Genomic DNA, 15,339 nt, shown 5'->3' with positions numbered 1-15,339 from the left:
GGCTTGCCCCAAGGAATCCTGGGTACTGTAGTCTGTTAAGAGTGCTAAGAACTGTTGGGGGACTCGTATTCATAGCTGTTAACTTTTCCCTTTTCTTGCGAGAAATCTTATTCGGAATAAGGGAATTTCCCATTAAAAAAAGGGAAACGTTGGCATCTATGCTCGTATTCTTCCTCACTGAGCTGCATTTCTCTAGAGCTCCCTGGGAAGTGGAATAATAATAATAATAATAATAATAATAATAATAATAATAATAATAATTTGCTTTTTTGTACACTGCTCAGCTGACTGGGTTGCCCCAGCCACACTTGTTGTTGTTTCGTCGTTTAGTCGTGTCCGACTCTTCATGACCCCATGGACCAGAGCACGCCAGGCACTCCTGTCTTCCACTGCCTCCCACAGTTTGGTCAAACTCATGTTAGTCGCTTCGAGAACACCGTCCAACCATCTCGTCCTCTGTCGTCCCCTTCTCCTTGTGCCCTCCATCTTTCCCAACATCAGGGTCTTTTCCAGGGAGTCTTCTCTTCTCATTGGAGCCTCAGCTTCAGGATCTGTCCTTCCAGTGAGCACTCAGGGCTGATTTCCTTCAGAATGGAGAGGTTTGATCTTCTTGCAGTCCATGGGACTCTCAAGAGTCTCCTCCAGCACAATAATTCAAAAGCATCAATTCTTCGGCAATCAGCCTTCTTTATGGTCCAGCTCTCACTTCTTTATGGTCCCAGCCACACTAGTCAGCTTGTAATATAATATACAGAGAAGCAGCAGCAGCATCAACAACAGAATTGTTAAACCCTCTGGGAATTGTAGCTCTGTGAGGAGGGCAGGAGTCTCAGCGCCCTTATCAAACTACAGTTCCCAGGAATCTTTGGGGGAACTCATGGCTGTTAATAATGTTGCAAATGTTGCAGAAGGCGCCCAAGTTTGATGGCAGCATTTGGGGGAGGATTTACCACAAGGCACAATACGGTGATGTGGGAAACAGCTGGCTCTGGGTCTGTTCATTTCTTTAGGCTTTGTGGATAGACAGATAATCCTGATAGATTATTACCACACTAGTGAGAACGATGGGAACGCAGTTCAAATTATCTACTTCAAGCACCAAAGCATATTCACTTGGCCCTGCAGGCATCTGTTGCCTACTTAGTATTGTTGCGCATGAACTGGGTCTTCATATGTGCTGCTTGGATTTTTAATTTTTTTTTTTAGCTTATGGATTTTTGTTGCTGTGTCAGGGTTTTTCCCTGCCTGCAGGTGTTCTGTGGCGTCTCATAAATGTGAACAGTGCTTGGACTAATCAACTGGTCCACCAGGGAGACAAATCGGTCTAGCCTTAAGTTGTGTTGCAAAAAGGTGTGTATAGTTTGGAGGGGGAACCACACCACAAGAGTTCTCTTCAGCTCCCTGCCTTGTGCAGATTGTAACCCAAATTAGGCAGTACAGAATCTCTCTTTCCTTTGCTGAAATCTTACCATGATTTGAGTCTCAGTCCGCATGCACACCGCACATTTAAAGTGCATGCAGCCCCCCAAAGAATCCTGGAAACTGTAGTTTACCCTCTCACACCCTTAACAAACTACAATTCCCAGGGAAGTCAATGTGCTTTACATTTATGATGTTTATGCAGCCTCTCTCCAGGCCTCCGTCTCCAGTTCCAAAGCTGTTGAAATCACGTTATTTTCTCCTTGTTTGAACTTTGGAGTGGAGGAGTCTCTTCGCTTAATGGTTAACCTGCCCTGTCTTGTCTCAGCTATTTCCTTGCGTGCTTATAGTCAATTGCTTAGTATGGGATGGAACCCAGAGGATTTTAATTGAATAATATTAGGGTTAATACAAAGTGTGCACACTTCTTCTTTTTTCAAAAAACAACAACAACCACCCTCAAAAACCTGAATACAGTGGTACCTCAGGTTACATATGCTTCAGGTTACATACGCTTCAGGTTACAGACTCCACTAACCCAGAAATAGTGCTTCAGGTTAAGAACTTGGCTTCAGGATAAGAACAGAAATCAGGCTCCGGCGGCACAGCAGCAGCAGGAGGCCCCATTAGCCAAAGTGGTGCTTCAGGTTAAGAACAGTTTCAGGTTAAATACGGACCTCCGGAACGAATTAAGTACTTAACCCGAGGTACCACTGTATTCACTCCGGGAGAGTAAATCGATATTGGACAGCATATCTACAGAATTCCCAACCCTGTGTCAGCCTCTAATTTGAGACGGTAAAGGGTTAAGCACCCTCCCTCCAGCAGATTCTCCCTTGCAAAGGAATCCCTTCATCTGAGTCAGCTGGCCTGCATTTGCAATTGCTGGGTTGTTTTTTTTCTGGAGACCCTTCTGTTTGTTTGTTTCCCTCCCCACATGTGTCCTGCAATAAATCTGGAGCATTATAAAGCCCAACCATCAGGATAACAAAATACTCCAGGGGCATTTGGCTGCAGGACGTGCCGGCTTGCACTCCTCTTGTCAAATCCCGGCTGTAAATCTGGCAACAAAATGTTCTGAAAAGCACCAGAGGGTCAGCCCCGCTGCCTTTTCCCCAGCAGGCAGGGCTGGAAGCGGAACAGACTGGCCTATTGTAGGGGAGGGTTGGGAATGGGCCATTTTGCCTCGGGGTGTGTGTGTGTGTGTGTGTGTGTGTATGGCTAATGGGTGGGAGTACAGAATTACCTGGTGGTGTTCAGAGCGCAGAATTAACCCGTTTGCCTTGTGTTCAGGGCAGGCAGGTCATCCGCCCCCACAACCTTCTTTCCCCACTTGTGCTTGTGCTAGGCCAGGGGTCTGCAACCTTTAAGACAAAAAGAGCCACTTGAACCCATTTCCGAAGAAAAAAAACTGGGAGCCACAAAACCATTGCGACATTTAAAACAAATATAACACTGCATATATTGTTTCTTACCTTAATGCCCGATCTGACAGCGGGCGGGAAGGTGACTAACGCACGCACCGCCCCCATGTGACGTCACAGCCACAGTGGGGAGTGTCAGGGCGCACAATGCGCCTCCTCCCCTCGCTAGTATCCACCCCGGAGCCGCGGCAAAGGTGTAAAAGAGCCACATGCGGCTCCGGAGCCACAGGTTGCAGACCCCTGTGCTAGGCGTTGCCTGGCTAGGGTTGCCTGGCTGGTTCGGAAGACCTCTTGCAAAGACTGTCCACAGGGCCAGCGTCTTCATTGAGCTGTCCACTATGACCCCAAGGTCTCGGCTACTTACTGGTCAGTCACCGCCATTTCAAACCCCAGGAGCGTGCATCGCATCACACTTGTTTTACATTGAATTCCATTTGCCATTTTAACGGTGGTACCTCGGGTTAAGAACTTAATTCATTCTGGAGGTCCGTTCTTAACCTGAAACAGTTCTTAACCTGAAGCACCACTTTAGCTAATGCTGCCGCTGTGCGATTTCTGTTCTCATCCTGAAGCAAAGTTCTTAACCCGAGGTACTATTTCTGGGTTAGCGGAGTCTGTAACCTGAAGCGTCTGTAACCCGAGGTACCACTATACTCATTTTTGGAGAGGTCCTCTTTAGAGCGCTAGGGCAGGCAGTCTTCTTATGTTTTAAACAACCCTCAACAGTCTAGTACAGTGGTACCTTGGTTTATGAACTTAATCCATTCTGGAAGTCCGTTCTTAAATCAAAGCGTTCTTAAACCAAGGCGTGCTTTCCCAAAGCAGCGGGGGACTCAGTGTATAAATGGAATACACTCAACAGGAAGCGGAACATGTTCTTATTCCAAGGCAAAGTTCACAAACCAAAACACCTACTTCTTCTGGGCTTGTAGCGTTCTTAATCCAAGTTGTTCATAAACTAAGCTGTTCTTAAACCAAGGTGTTGGCACTGCTCACCCCTAACTCTAGAACAGTGTTAGAAGCCCAGACATGTAATCTAGGTGCCAAATGGGTCCTTGAACCAGAGTTACAGTTACCAAAGCAGAATGTCTAGTTGTCATTTTCAGGCAAGACGGCGCTAAAGTCTTCTTTTTCACTGACTGTGACTGATTATCAGTTAAGTTCAGAGGACAACCTTTCGCTAGGTTAAGAACTTTGAGATCTTTAAAGAAGAAAAGTCACTTGATCCAGGGACAGTCGGCATATATACAGTGGTGCCTCGCAAGACGAAAAGAATCCGTTCTGTGATTCTCTTCATCTAGCGGTTTTTTCGTCTTGCGAAGCAAACCCATTGACGGATTAGCGGATTAGCGCTATTAGCGGCTTTTAGCGGCTTATCTGCTGATCAGATCAGCTGATAAGCGGCTTAGCGGCTTAGAAAAAGGGGGGGAAGGAAAAAAACCCCGCAGGAACTCGCAAGGCATTGTCGTCTTGCGAAGCAAGCCCATAGGAAAATCGTCTTGCGAAGCACCTCCAAAACGGAAAACCCTTTCGTCTAGAGGCTTTTCCGTCTTGCGAGGCATTCGTCTTGCGGGGCACCACTGTATCAGTTAAGTTCAGAGGACAACCTTTCGCTAGGTTAAGAACTTTGAGAACTTTAAAGAAGAAAAGTCGCTTGATCCAGGGACAGTCGGCATATATATCGCTGTTCCTATTCCTACCTCTTTTTCTTAATGTTGACACGGAGGAGGAAGGAGCAGGACTTTTTCAGCTCAAGGGTATAGAGGCATATAAAATTAGGCATGGAGAAAGCAGATTGAGAGAAGTGTTCACCCCCCCCCCCCAATCTCTCATAATACTGGGAACCTGGGATCATCAAATGAATCTGGATGGTGAGAGTTTCTGGACAGACAGAAAACAAAAACTTCTGCACACAGCTCATGAAAACTGCTACGACAAGTTATAGCGACGGCAGTAAACTTTGACAGCTTTAAAAGAAAGCTCAATAAATTCATGGAGGACGAGACAATTGATGGCTCCTAGCTATGATGTTATACCTCTGGGTTCAGTGCACAGTGTGCCCAGTGCTATTTTTTGTAGAAAAGGAGGTGTTTGGAGCTCACAATGAATTTATCTCTTGTTCTCTTAGAATGGCAATGGCTCCCACTTGATGGGTGCTGGAGCTGAGCTCTGGCTGAAGAAAAGCCCTGAGTTTGCCTTTGAATGACCATCGCTAGAAGCTACAAATGGGCTTTTTGGTGGTGGCACCCTTGCAAACAGAATGCTGGATTAAACAGGTCTTTACAGTAGTTTGATCCTTCTTATGTTCTTCTCTCATACCTGGCATTTATGTAATGGGGTTTTGGGGGTTTTTTTTTTGTTCTGTTTGAGTTTCTTAACCATCCTTGGAAGAACCTAATAAGGCAATTCGGTAGTCTTTATCCTCCGTATTGGAGATGTGAGGCTAAGGCAATGGTGGCAAGCAGTTTGCCTTATTGAATTGGTGACTGATGTGGGATTTCAACCAGGGGCTTCCCAGCTGACATTCGACGCTCTTCATCAGCTTATTGGCTTGGGTCCCTGGACAGAAGGAAGAAATCTCCTTGGCAGTTAACTCTGAACGTTTCCAGTGAGGGGAGCGGAGTTCATCTTTCAAAGTGCTGAGCAGACTTTAGTTGCTCTGCATGGAAGCCTGAGTTCATTTACAGAACCCTAGAACTGCAGAGTTGAAAGGGACCATGAGTGTAATCTTGTCTAAACCCTTGCAATGCAGGAATCTTTTGTCCAACGTGGGGTTCAAACCCATGAACCTGAGATTAAGAACTTCATGCCCCAACGACTGAGCTAATAGGAAACTGCCTATTTATTTATTTATTTATTTATACATACCCCGCCCATCTGGCTGAGTTTCCCCAGCCACTCTGGGCGGCTCCCAATCAAATGTTAAAAACAGTACAGCATTAGATATTAAAAACTTGCCTGAAGGGAGGGTGTTCCACATGGTGGGCGCCACTACCGAGAAGGCCCTCTGTCTGGTTCCCTGTAACCTCACTTCTCGCAATGAGGGAACCGCCCTCGTCGCCCTCAGCTCCGGGGAAAACCACTGGGGCTGTCCGGGCTCCATGCAATCGGAGAGGGCGCTTCGGAGCCAGACAGTCAATAGCCCTGATTAACTCTGCATTCCAGCGTGCAACAGGGAATCAACTTAAAGGCCATCAACTTGGGATAAAACATCCCCTACCACTCTCTGGAAGCCAATTGGATCCATTAAGTAGCGGGGGCGGACCATCCGAATCGGTCCCACCTCCCTGCAGAGGGGAAGGGTCGCGGAGAAGTCCAGTTGCACCAGGAAGTGATCTTTATACCATTGGTCCATCTAGTTCAATATCATCTACACAGATTGTCAGCGGGTTTCCAGTTTCTCAGATAGGAATCTCCCAATTTTACCCGGAGATGCTGGCTGGGACGTCCTTCATAAAAAGCAAAATCTACCACTGAGCTAAGATGTGTGGCTAGATAGTGAACTCTGGTGGTGCCACATCCTCTGGTTGGAGGCTAGAGAGCAGTGTTAGAAATTAGCCAGGCGCCAGGTGCGTTTTGCAACTGGCACGGGTTCCGATTGTGACCAGTGGATGCCAAATTGGTGACTGACATCTCCCATCTGGCTGGCCCTCTACGGCTTTCTTAAGCAGGTAAGCAGAAAAGCTTGTTTATTGAGTTTATATACCACCTTTTTCTCTGAGGAGGACATGGTTAACATACCCCTCTTCAGTTAATCCCTGCAACAAGCCTGTGAGGTAGATTAAGAGGTTGTGACTGACTCCAAGGTCACCCAATGAGCTTCATGGCTGAGGGGGGATTTGAACCCTGATCTCCCAGGTCTTAGTCCAGTTCCCAACCACAACACCACACTAGCTTCCTGCTGCTGTTTGTTTTATTCTGGATTATTTTATTTGATGTTTTAATGCGTAGTAAACCGCTATGAGGCCCTGGGACGCAGGTGGCACTGTGGGTTAAACCTAGGACTTGCTGATCAGAGGGTCAGCGGCTTGAATCCCTGCGACGGGGTGAGCTCCCGTTGCTTGGTCCCTGCTCCTGCCCACCTAGCAGTTTGAAAGCACGTCAAAGTGCAAGTAGATAAATAGGTACCGCTCTGGCGGGAAGGTAAACAGTGTTTCCGTGTGCTGCTCTGGTTCGCCAGAAGCAGCTTAGTCATGCTGGCCACATGACCTGGAAGCTGTACGCTGGCTCCTTCAGCTAATAAAGGGAGATGAGCACCACAACCCCAGAGTCGGCCACGACTGGACCTAATGGTCAGGGGTCCCTTTACCTTTACCTTAAACCGCTTTGAGATCCCCCCCCCTTTAAAACATAAAGCGTGACAGAAACGAAATGAATAATAATGGAATTTATACATTTCACTGCAAAAAAAGAGGCGCCTAGACATTCCCTAACCCAGGTTTAAGGCACCAATGAGCTATATCTGAGTTTCTAACACTGCTAGACAGTGGTGTGTGTGAGTGCATGTGGAAAGCAGCCTACTGCACAAAGGTAAAATTTGCATCGCTTGCTCCGCCCAGTTTTGCTTCTGGCCCCGCCCACCACTGGCATGTGGCCCCAGAAAGATTGCCTAGAAGGGGATGTGGCCCTCGAGCTACAAATGGTGCCCCAGTCCTTTCACAGATGCTCTGAACCTGGTCCTTTCGTGACCGGGAAGTTGACACCCAAAGATCAGCTGCCCTGAATAGCATGGTAAGAGTTGGGCTAGGTCTGGTGGCGTGATGCAAATGAGCCCAGGAGTTGTGAAGTATTGCCAGAACATTTCATAGGTGTTCTTGAGAGCCAGGCCAGTGGATGAGTCATCGTGAACAAATGGCAAGAGCTTACGTTTTACGTGCCAATCTAAATAATTGCTTCCTATTTCATGAACCTCGATGGCATGCCATTAAGACGCTGGCTGAATTTTTCAGCTTGCAAGAGGTAAAATAGCTCTTCTTTTCTTCAAGTGCAAATAATGCTTGTCTTCGTCCATAATATAAAAAAATAGGGGAAATGTATATGTCTACAATGGGTCATCATTTTCTTCTGCACAATCAGGGCTTCAAAATTACTTAGTGGTACCTCAGGTTCAGTACTTAATTCGTTCCGGAGGTCTGTTCTTAACCTGAAACTGTTCTTAACCTGAAGCACCACTTTAGCTAATGGGGCCTTCTGCTGCCGTGCTGCCGGAGCACGATTTCTGTTCTCATCCTGAAGCAAAGTTCTTAACCCGAAGCACTATTTCTGGGTTAGCGGCGTCTATAACCTGAAGCGTATGTAACCTGAGGTACCACTGTACTTATTGTATTGCTTTATGGCTGCAGTCGTACACATGCTTACCTGGGAGTGAGTCCCACTGAATTCAGTGGGACTTACTTCTGAGTAGACCTATCTAGGCTTGCGGTGCTAGAGCAAAGACTTCGGCATGCTTACTTAGATGTAAGCTCCTCTTGCTCCTTGGTAAGCATGCATAAGTTTGCAACTTACATTGCTTATATCCTAACCATCTTTAGCCAACAGAGCGAATGGCGAGAGCAAAGGTGAGATACAGATTTAATGGGTGGGGCGTTCACACTTTGCTCCTCAATTTCCACTGTCTTGAATCGTCTTTTAAGATGAAGACACATACCAAAGCAGACATCGTCACGTAATTTCAATTAGCTTCATCTATGTAAAAGGGTTTTTATACCACTTTATATTTCAAAATATCCAAAGTGGTTTACAATTACTCAGAGCTGTTGGGGATTGAACCTGGGACCTTTTGCTTGTGGACAAATGCTCTGCCGTTGGGCTGTGGCTGCCCACTCTCAAAGAGAAGGCTTTGCGCCCGCTTTTGACTGGCACTTTGGAAACAGGAGCCTTGCAAGCCACTTAGGATCGCAAGCAAATGAAAATAAGTTTACTCTCTGCCACAAACCCTCCTTTTGCATGCGTGCCTTATAAACTGCTAGACATAATTCCTGTTTTGTTTTTAAAATTTTACTTTTTAAAGCATAAAGGTAAAGGTACCCCTGACCATTAGGTCCAGTCGTGGCCGACTCTGGGGTTGCGGTGCTCATCTCGCTTTATTGGCCGAGGGAGCCGGCGTACAGCTTCCAGGTCATGTGGCCAGCATGACTAAGCCGCTTCTGGCGAACCAGAGCAGCGCACGGAAACGCCGTTTACCTTCCTGCCGGAGCGGTACCTATTTATCTACTTGTACTTTGAGGTGCTTTCGAACAGCTAGGTTGGCATGAGCAGGGACCGAGCAACGGGAGCTCACCCCGTCGCGGGCATTCGAACCGCCGACCTTTTGATCGGCAAGTCCCAGGCTCTGTGGTTTAACCCACAGCGCCACCCGCGCCCCTTCTTTTTAAAGCATACGTCTGATCAAAATCTGTTTCCGTGCGGTGTATATATTCTATTATCTCTCTCTCTCTATATATATATCTGGAAATTAGTTGCAGTCCTCGGGCAGGTTGGCAAGTCGCCAGGGCAACCCTTGGCTCCACAGAGCCTGTGCTTTGCATTGACTTGAAAATGTCCCTTTTTAAGTGCTTGCATATAGATGGGGGGCCCCTCCCCCCCTTTCTTGCTGATTTACTTTCCTAATACAGACCCGAATCCTTCTCTGTGTCTTCCATTTGGCAGATGTTCAATTTAGAAAACTGGCAGCGGGCTCCACGATTAACATTTTATCTTTTTTTTTAGGAGGGGCTGGCGGTCTCTGCCTGCCTGCCTTCCCCTCCCTTCTAAAGGGCCTGGGATTTGCCTGTGAAGAGCGGTGTGGGAAAATGCCCTTCGGGTGCCCCGCGCCATCGCTGGAGCACATCTGCTCCTTCTGAGCACCTGCTGAGGTCTTGAGGGGGGGGGGAACCAACCCCAAGCAGCTGGGTCTGGGATCAGCCTCTAATCCCAAGAGAGGAAGGCTGGAGACCACTCTCTCCTCATTAACATTAGGCAGTTTTGCAAATGCTTCCATGGAATGAATGGCAGCTGGGAGTGTAGGATTGGTTTGGGTTTTTTATATACTGTACTGCTGGACTGCAGAAAAAAGCCAACAACCTCAGGGTGGATTACCCCACCAAAAGATGAAACGATAAACTACTCGCTAAAACATTCACAGCCATAGTGGTACCCTTGGTTCTCAAATGCCTTGGTACTCAAACAACTTGGAACCCAAACACTGCAAACCCAGAAGTCAGTGTTCCAGTTTGTGAACGTGCTCCGTTTTGAGTGTTGTGCTTCTGATTTGAGTGCTTCCGTTTTGAGTGTTAACGCTGTGGTCTGTTTTTGCTATTTATTTTGCAAATTTTTTTTTGGTGGCTTTTTTGTTTTGTTTTTGTGACTGCGTGGAACCAAATTCAGCTACTGATTGATTGATTGATTGATTGTGTGACTGCAGTACCGTATTTTTCGCCCTATAGGACGCACTTTTTCCCCTTCAAAAATGAAGGGGCAATGTGTGTGCGTCCTATGGGGCGAATGCAGGCTTTCGCTGAAGCCTGGAGAGCGATAGGGGTCGGTGCGCACCGACTCCTCTCGCTCTCCAGGCTTCAGGAAGCTATCCGCAAGCCTTGGGAGCCCGGCGGGAGTTCCCGCCGAGCTCCCAAGGCTTGCGGATAGCAGCCTGCTCTGGGGGTTGGGGTCGGGGGAAGCTCGGGCTTCCCCCGCCCCAGCCCCGCGCCTGGGGGGAAAATAATTTCCCCCCCTTATTCTCCCCCCTCCAAAAAAGCAACCTAGGTGTGCCCTATGGGCCGGTGCAGCCTATAGGGTGAGAAATACGGTACATTGTTTATTGCTTTCATTTTATGGATCAGTGGTCTTCTTAGATAGTAAAATTCATGTTAAATTGCTGTTTTAGGGGTTGTTTTTAAAAGTCTGGAATGGATTAATCCATTTTGCATTACAGTGGACCCTCCAGTTATGTACCGCTCTGGATACGTAACTTTTGGGTTACGAATTCGGCAAACCTGAGTCTTGCCACATGTGCAGAAGTGCTCAGTCGCGGCACTCGTGTGTGCAGAAACGGCGCCTCTGCCTACGTACTTTTCGGGTTGTGGACGGACCCCCAGAACGAATTTAATTCGTATCCGGAGGGTCCACTGTACTTTCTATGGGTAAGCGCGCCTTGGTTTTGGAACGCTTTGGTTTTGGAACGGACTTCCGGAACGGATTAAGTTTGAGAACCAAGGTACCACTGTAATTCGAACGTTAAAATTGCAAAATAATAGACTAAAACAAATCAAAAGGGGAGGGGAGGATTAGTGGGTTTTTCTCGTTTTTATTATGTATTTTGTGTTTATATATTGGGATTTTATGTTGTAGGCGCCCCGAGACCAGCGATACACAAATTTAAATGACAACAACAAAAAATCAAAGCTCGTACAAACTTTCTGAGCATCTGGGCAGGCATGTCTAAATACGAATTGCTTCAGCAAAGGCCGAAAAGAAAGCAACAAAGGTTCCTGCCTGCTTTCAATTGGCAGGGAGTTCCGAAGTTGCCACACGAAACAATCAAGTTCTTACAGATGTGCAGCTAGTATGCGCCACCACTGACCTAAGGAGTCGGCTGGGCATGTATGGGGCAAAGCGATCTCATGGGTTACATTTTAAAACATAACAAGGCGGTGTATGGCCTAAAGGCCAAATCCAGAGAGCAGTTTCCCTGACATTTCCTTCCCTGGTTATAAGGCCATGTTCTGTGTTCTTAAACTCCCACTGTAGTGGTTTGGGAGAGCAGTGTCCTGCTCTCTTGCAATTTTACTTTTGGAAGTAAAAAGGTATCTCTGCTCTTTTACCTCAGTTGCTCAGCAGGAATAGATTTCTTCCCAGCCTCTTGGATTCTCACAGATGAATGGAAAGTTACTGGGATGACGGTACTTTGCACTGGTGTTTGTTTGTCCCTTATTTCTCCCTGATTTTATTACAGAATAAGTTAATTTTATCTTGTTTATTTAATAACTCTGTTTTTTGCAACAGCATTTTCTTGTTGTTGTTTTTTGCGTCAGCATAATTCCACTGCCCCTCCCAGTGTGTCCTGAAGTCCTCCCCACCCAAGAGAGATTTTGCCCACAGACCTCTCTCTCTTGCTGTGTAATGAATGCAGCATGTGTTGGGTTGCATGCGTGTTTAAATAGTAAAGGACCAAATTGGCTCGGTTCCCCGTTAACATTTAACTTGCGCTCTGAGGCTTTCCATCTGCTGCTGGAATTTCTGAAATCGCTATGTTTCTCCTGCCTGGTCCCTGGTTGCCCCAATGGTGGTTGTACGTCACGGGTTGGCTTGACGCAGAGGAATGGTGGAAGGAACCAGCTGGGGAATCCCCAAGAGAGGAAGGCTCAGAGCCTGGGCAGTGGTAGTAGGACGACTGTGAGTGGTCAGAGGAAGATGAATGGGAAAAGGAGGTGTCAGAAGCTAAAGAGGCAACAGGGCTTGGTGAGCAGGGAGAGTCTGTGGCAGAGAGCAGTCCAGAAGCTGAAGCTGAAGAAAGGGAGATGAGTCAGGTTGGTGAATAATAATAATAATAATAATAAAATTTATTTATACCCCGCCCTCCCCAGCCAAGGCCGGGCTCAGGGCAGCTAACAAGCAATAATAAAAACAAGTTGAATGAATACAACTGGAAAACAAGATTAAAATACAACATTGAAACATTAATACGCATCCTCATCACAGGAGGAGAAAGGAAACAAGAAGGAGGGGGAGGGAATCAAATTGCCTCCCAAGCCAAAGGCCAGGTGGAACAACTCTGTCTTACAGGCCCTGCGGAAAGAAATCAGATCCTTCAGGGCCCTGGTCTCATGAGGCAGAGTGTTCCACCAGTGTTGAAAAAGCCCTGGCTCTGGTTGAGAAGAAGCACAGGGGTCTCCCGCTCCTGCTGTGACCAGCTCCCCTCCTGCCTGGTCTGCCAGGACCAGAAGAGGCATGAAGAGGGAGGAGGTAAGGCAGGCAACGCCAGCATAGTCTCAGATTGTTTGGGTAAAACCCAGGAGAGGAGTCGTCTTAGGCAGCTGTGGGAAGGCTCTTCAGACTCTGCAACTGCCTCATAGGGGCAGATCTATTGAAGAGGCGTTGCTGTGCACTATAGACCTGGTTCTGTGCACTATAGACCTGGTTCTGTGCACTATAGACCTGGTTCTGTGCACTATAGACCTGCCTGTTCTCGAAGCTACAAACACGAGACTGACCAAACTGCGGGAGGCAGTGGAAGACAGGAGTGCCTGGCGTGATCTGGTCCAGGGGGTCACGAAGAGTCGGACACGACTAAACAACAACAAATAGACCTGGCAGACCTGAGCACATCCTGTTTCTTCTAATAAAGAAGTGGTGGTTTAGTGGTGGCTTGCTTCTGACACCCCCTTCATTTGAACGGAACTTGCACAGGAGAAATCCCTGCTGGACTTTGCCCTAAGAGCTTGACTCTGCACATCCCACCAGCTGCATTGTCGCCTTGTCCCTTCCAAGGACACAGTTCTGGATTTTAACCTTTAAAGTCCTAAACAGCTTGAGACTCACCCTGGTACCTTCAGGACTGCTTTCTCCCCTGTGAGCTTTCCGAGATCATCCTTAGAAGCCCTTCCCTAGGTACTCCGGCTGCAGGAAGGGGCTGTGAGCCTAGGGATTGGCGGTGGGACAACAATGAGTGGTCAGAGGGAGAAGACTGAGAGGGGGTGGTGTTGGAAGCTGAAGAGGTCATAGGGCTTGGTCAGCTGGGAGAGTCTGCAGAAGAGAGAAGTCCAGAGGCAGAAGCTGGAGCAGGAGAGGATGGAGGCCAAGAGGCAGAGATGGGTCAGTCTGGCAAAGAGGCACAGGAGGGGTCTCCCTTCTGCTGAGATAAGCTGAGAGCCAGTGTGGTGTAGTGGTTAAGAGCGGTGGTCTCGTAATCTGGGGAACCTGGTTCGCGTCTCTGCTCCTCCACATGCAGCTGCTGGGTGACCTTGAGCTAGTCACACTTCTCTGAAGTCTCTCAGCCCCACTCACCTCACAGAGTGTTTGTTGTGGGGGAGGAAGGGAAAGGAGAATGTTAGTCACTTTGAGACTCCTTCGGGTAGTGATAAAGCGGGATATCAAATCCAAACTGTTCTTCTTCTTCTCTTCTCTCCTTCCTGGTTTCGCAGAACCAGGAGGGGCATGAAAAGGGCGGAGGAGAGGTTGGCTGCAAGCAGGTGCAGTTGCCGGTCATTCAGAAAAAAGCCCCGGAGACAGCGTTTGAAATTCGCAAGGTGTATTTTGCACCTGGCTATCTGCCACTTGAGACCAAGCGAAGGTGCCAGGATGGCACCTGGCGTCTCCACCATCCGGAGGTGCGTGCCTCAGGATCCCTGGATCTTGTTTTCACATACAGTGGTACCTCGGGTTAAGTACTTAATTCGTTCCGGAGGTCTGTTCTTAACCTGAAACTGTTCTTAACCTGAAGCACCACTTTAGCTAATGGGGCCTCCCGCTGCTGCCGCGCCACCAGAGCACGATTTCTGTTCTCATCCTGAAGCAAAGTTCTTAACCTGAGGTACTATTTCTGGGTTAGTGGAGTCTGTAACCTGAAGCGTATGTAACCTGAAGTGTATGTGACCCAAGGTACCACTGTAAAAGCAAGGCAGATTGTCATAAAAGCAGCTAACCATTCGAAAAAGCGATAGGTAAACAGCTGCAAAGGCCTGTTGGCATAAAACGATTTTTAAGAGATTCCCAAGAGTCAGAAAAGCTTGTTTGTGACATTTACACATTACGTGCGTGCGTACTTAAAAATATCATTTACAGTGTAATGTAAATGAAGCAGTACTGAGTATTTAGTAGACGGGCGGCTATCTCCTTTTGCAAGATGCATGCAGGCAAGAAGCTAGATGTTTTGCATCATCACAGAAACTGACCCAAGGTGGGGAGTGGTGATATGACACAGGGAACTACCCTCCCTCCCTCCCTCCGTGAGTCACCTCATGTCTTGCTTCTGCTTGCGAGTGACTTCCTGTCTCTCTGCCCTTCTGTATAAAAGCGAAAACGCCAGATTGCCCCTGACTTGGAAAAATGGCAAGAGCAGAGCAGCAGAGGCCTTGAAAATATGGGGAGCCCCACAGAAGCCTCAAGAAGGTCGCTAGGAAGGAAGGCATGGACTCCTACTGTTCACAGGAAGCTGAGGTGAGGGGCAGAACTTAGGTGCACAGGTGAGGCCACTGGTGGCTGTGGCTTAAGGGTGGTGTAGCAGTTAGAGCGATGGACTGGGTTCAAATCCTTAACAGAGCCACGAAGCTCACTGGGTGGCCGTGGGCCAGTTGTTCAGCCTCGGCCCAGCCCTACTTCTAATAATAATAATAATAATAATAATAATAATTCATTATTTATACCCCGCCCATCTGGCTGGGTTCCCCAGCCACTCTGGGCAGCTTCCAACAAAACACTAAAATGCAATAACCTATTACACATTAAAAGCTTCCCTAAACAGGGCTGCCTTCAGATGTCTTCTAAAAGTCTGGTAGTTGTCGTTCTCTTTGACATCTGGTGG

The 15,339-nt window shown here is 47.6% G+C and overlaps 1 protein-coding gene across 3 annotated transcripts in view; it reads left to right on the top strand.

Moving 5' to 3' along the window:
• CCNI (cyclin I) overlaps window positions 1–15,339 on the top strand; it is a 65,530-nt gene that overhangs the window by 15,803 nt on the left and 34,388 nt on the right. The window contains exon 1 of one of the 3 annotated variants that reach the window (XM_083458947.1): window positions 14,861–14,975. The exons of the other annotated variants lie outside the window; for them this stretch is intronic. The gene's annotated coding sequence lies outside the window, so the exon portion shown is untranslated. Of the gene's footprint in view, window positions 1–14,860; window positions 14,976–15,339 lie in introns of those variants that run through there. 3 annotated transcript variants of the gene reach the window in all.

This window comes from Podarcis liolepis (assembly GCF_965112155.1).
Source record: "Podarcis liolepis genome assembly, chromosome: 9".
Taxonomy (NCBI): domain Eukaryota; kingdom Metazoa; phylum Chordata; class Lepidosauria; order Squamata; family Lacertidae; genus Podarcis; species Podarcis liolepis.
Note: the sequence above shows the minus strand (reverse complement) of the source record. Positions and strands in the feature narration are given on the sequence as shown.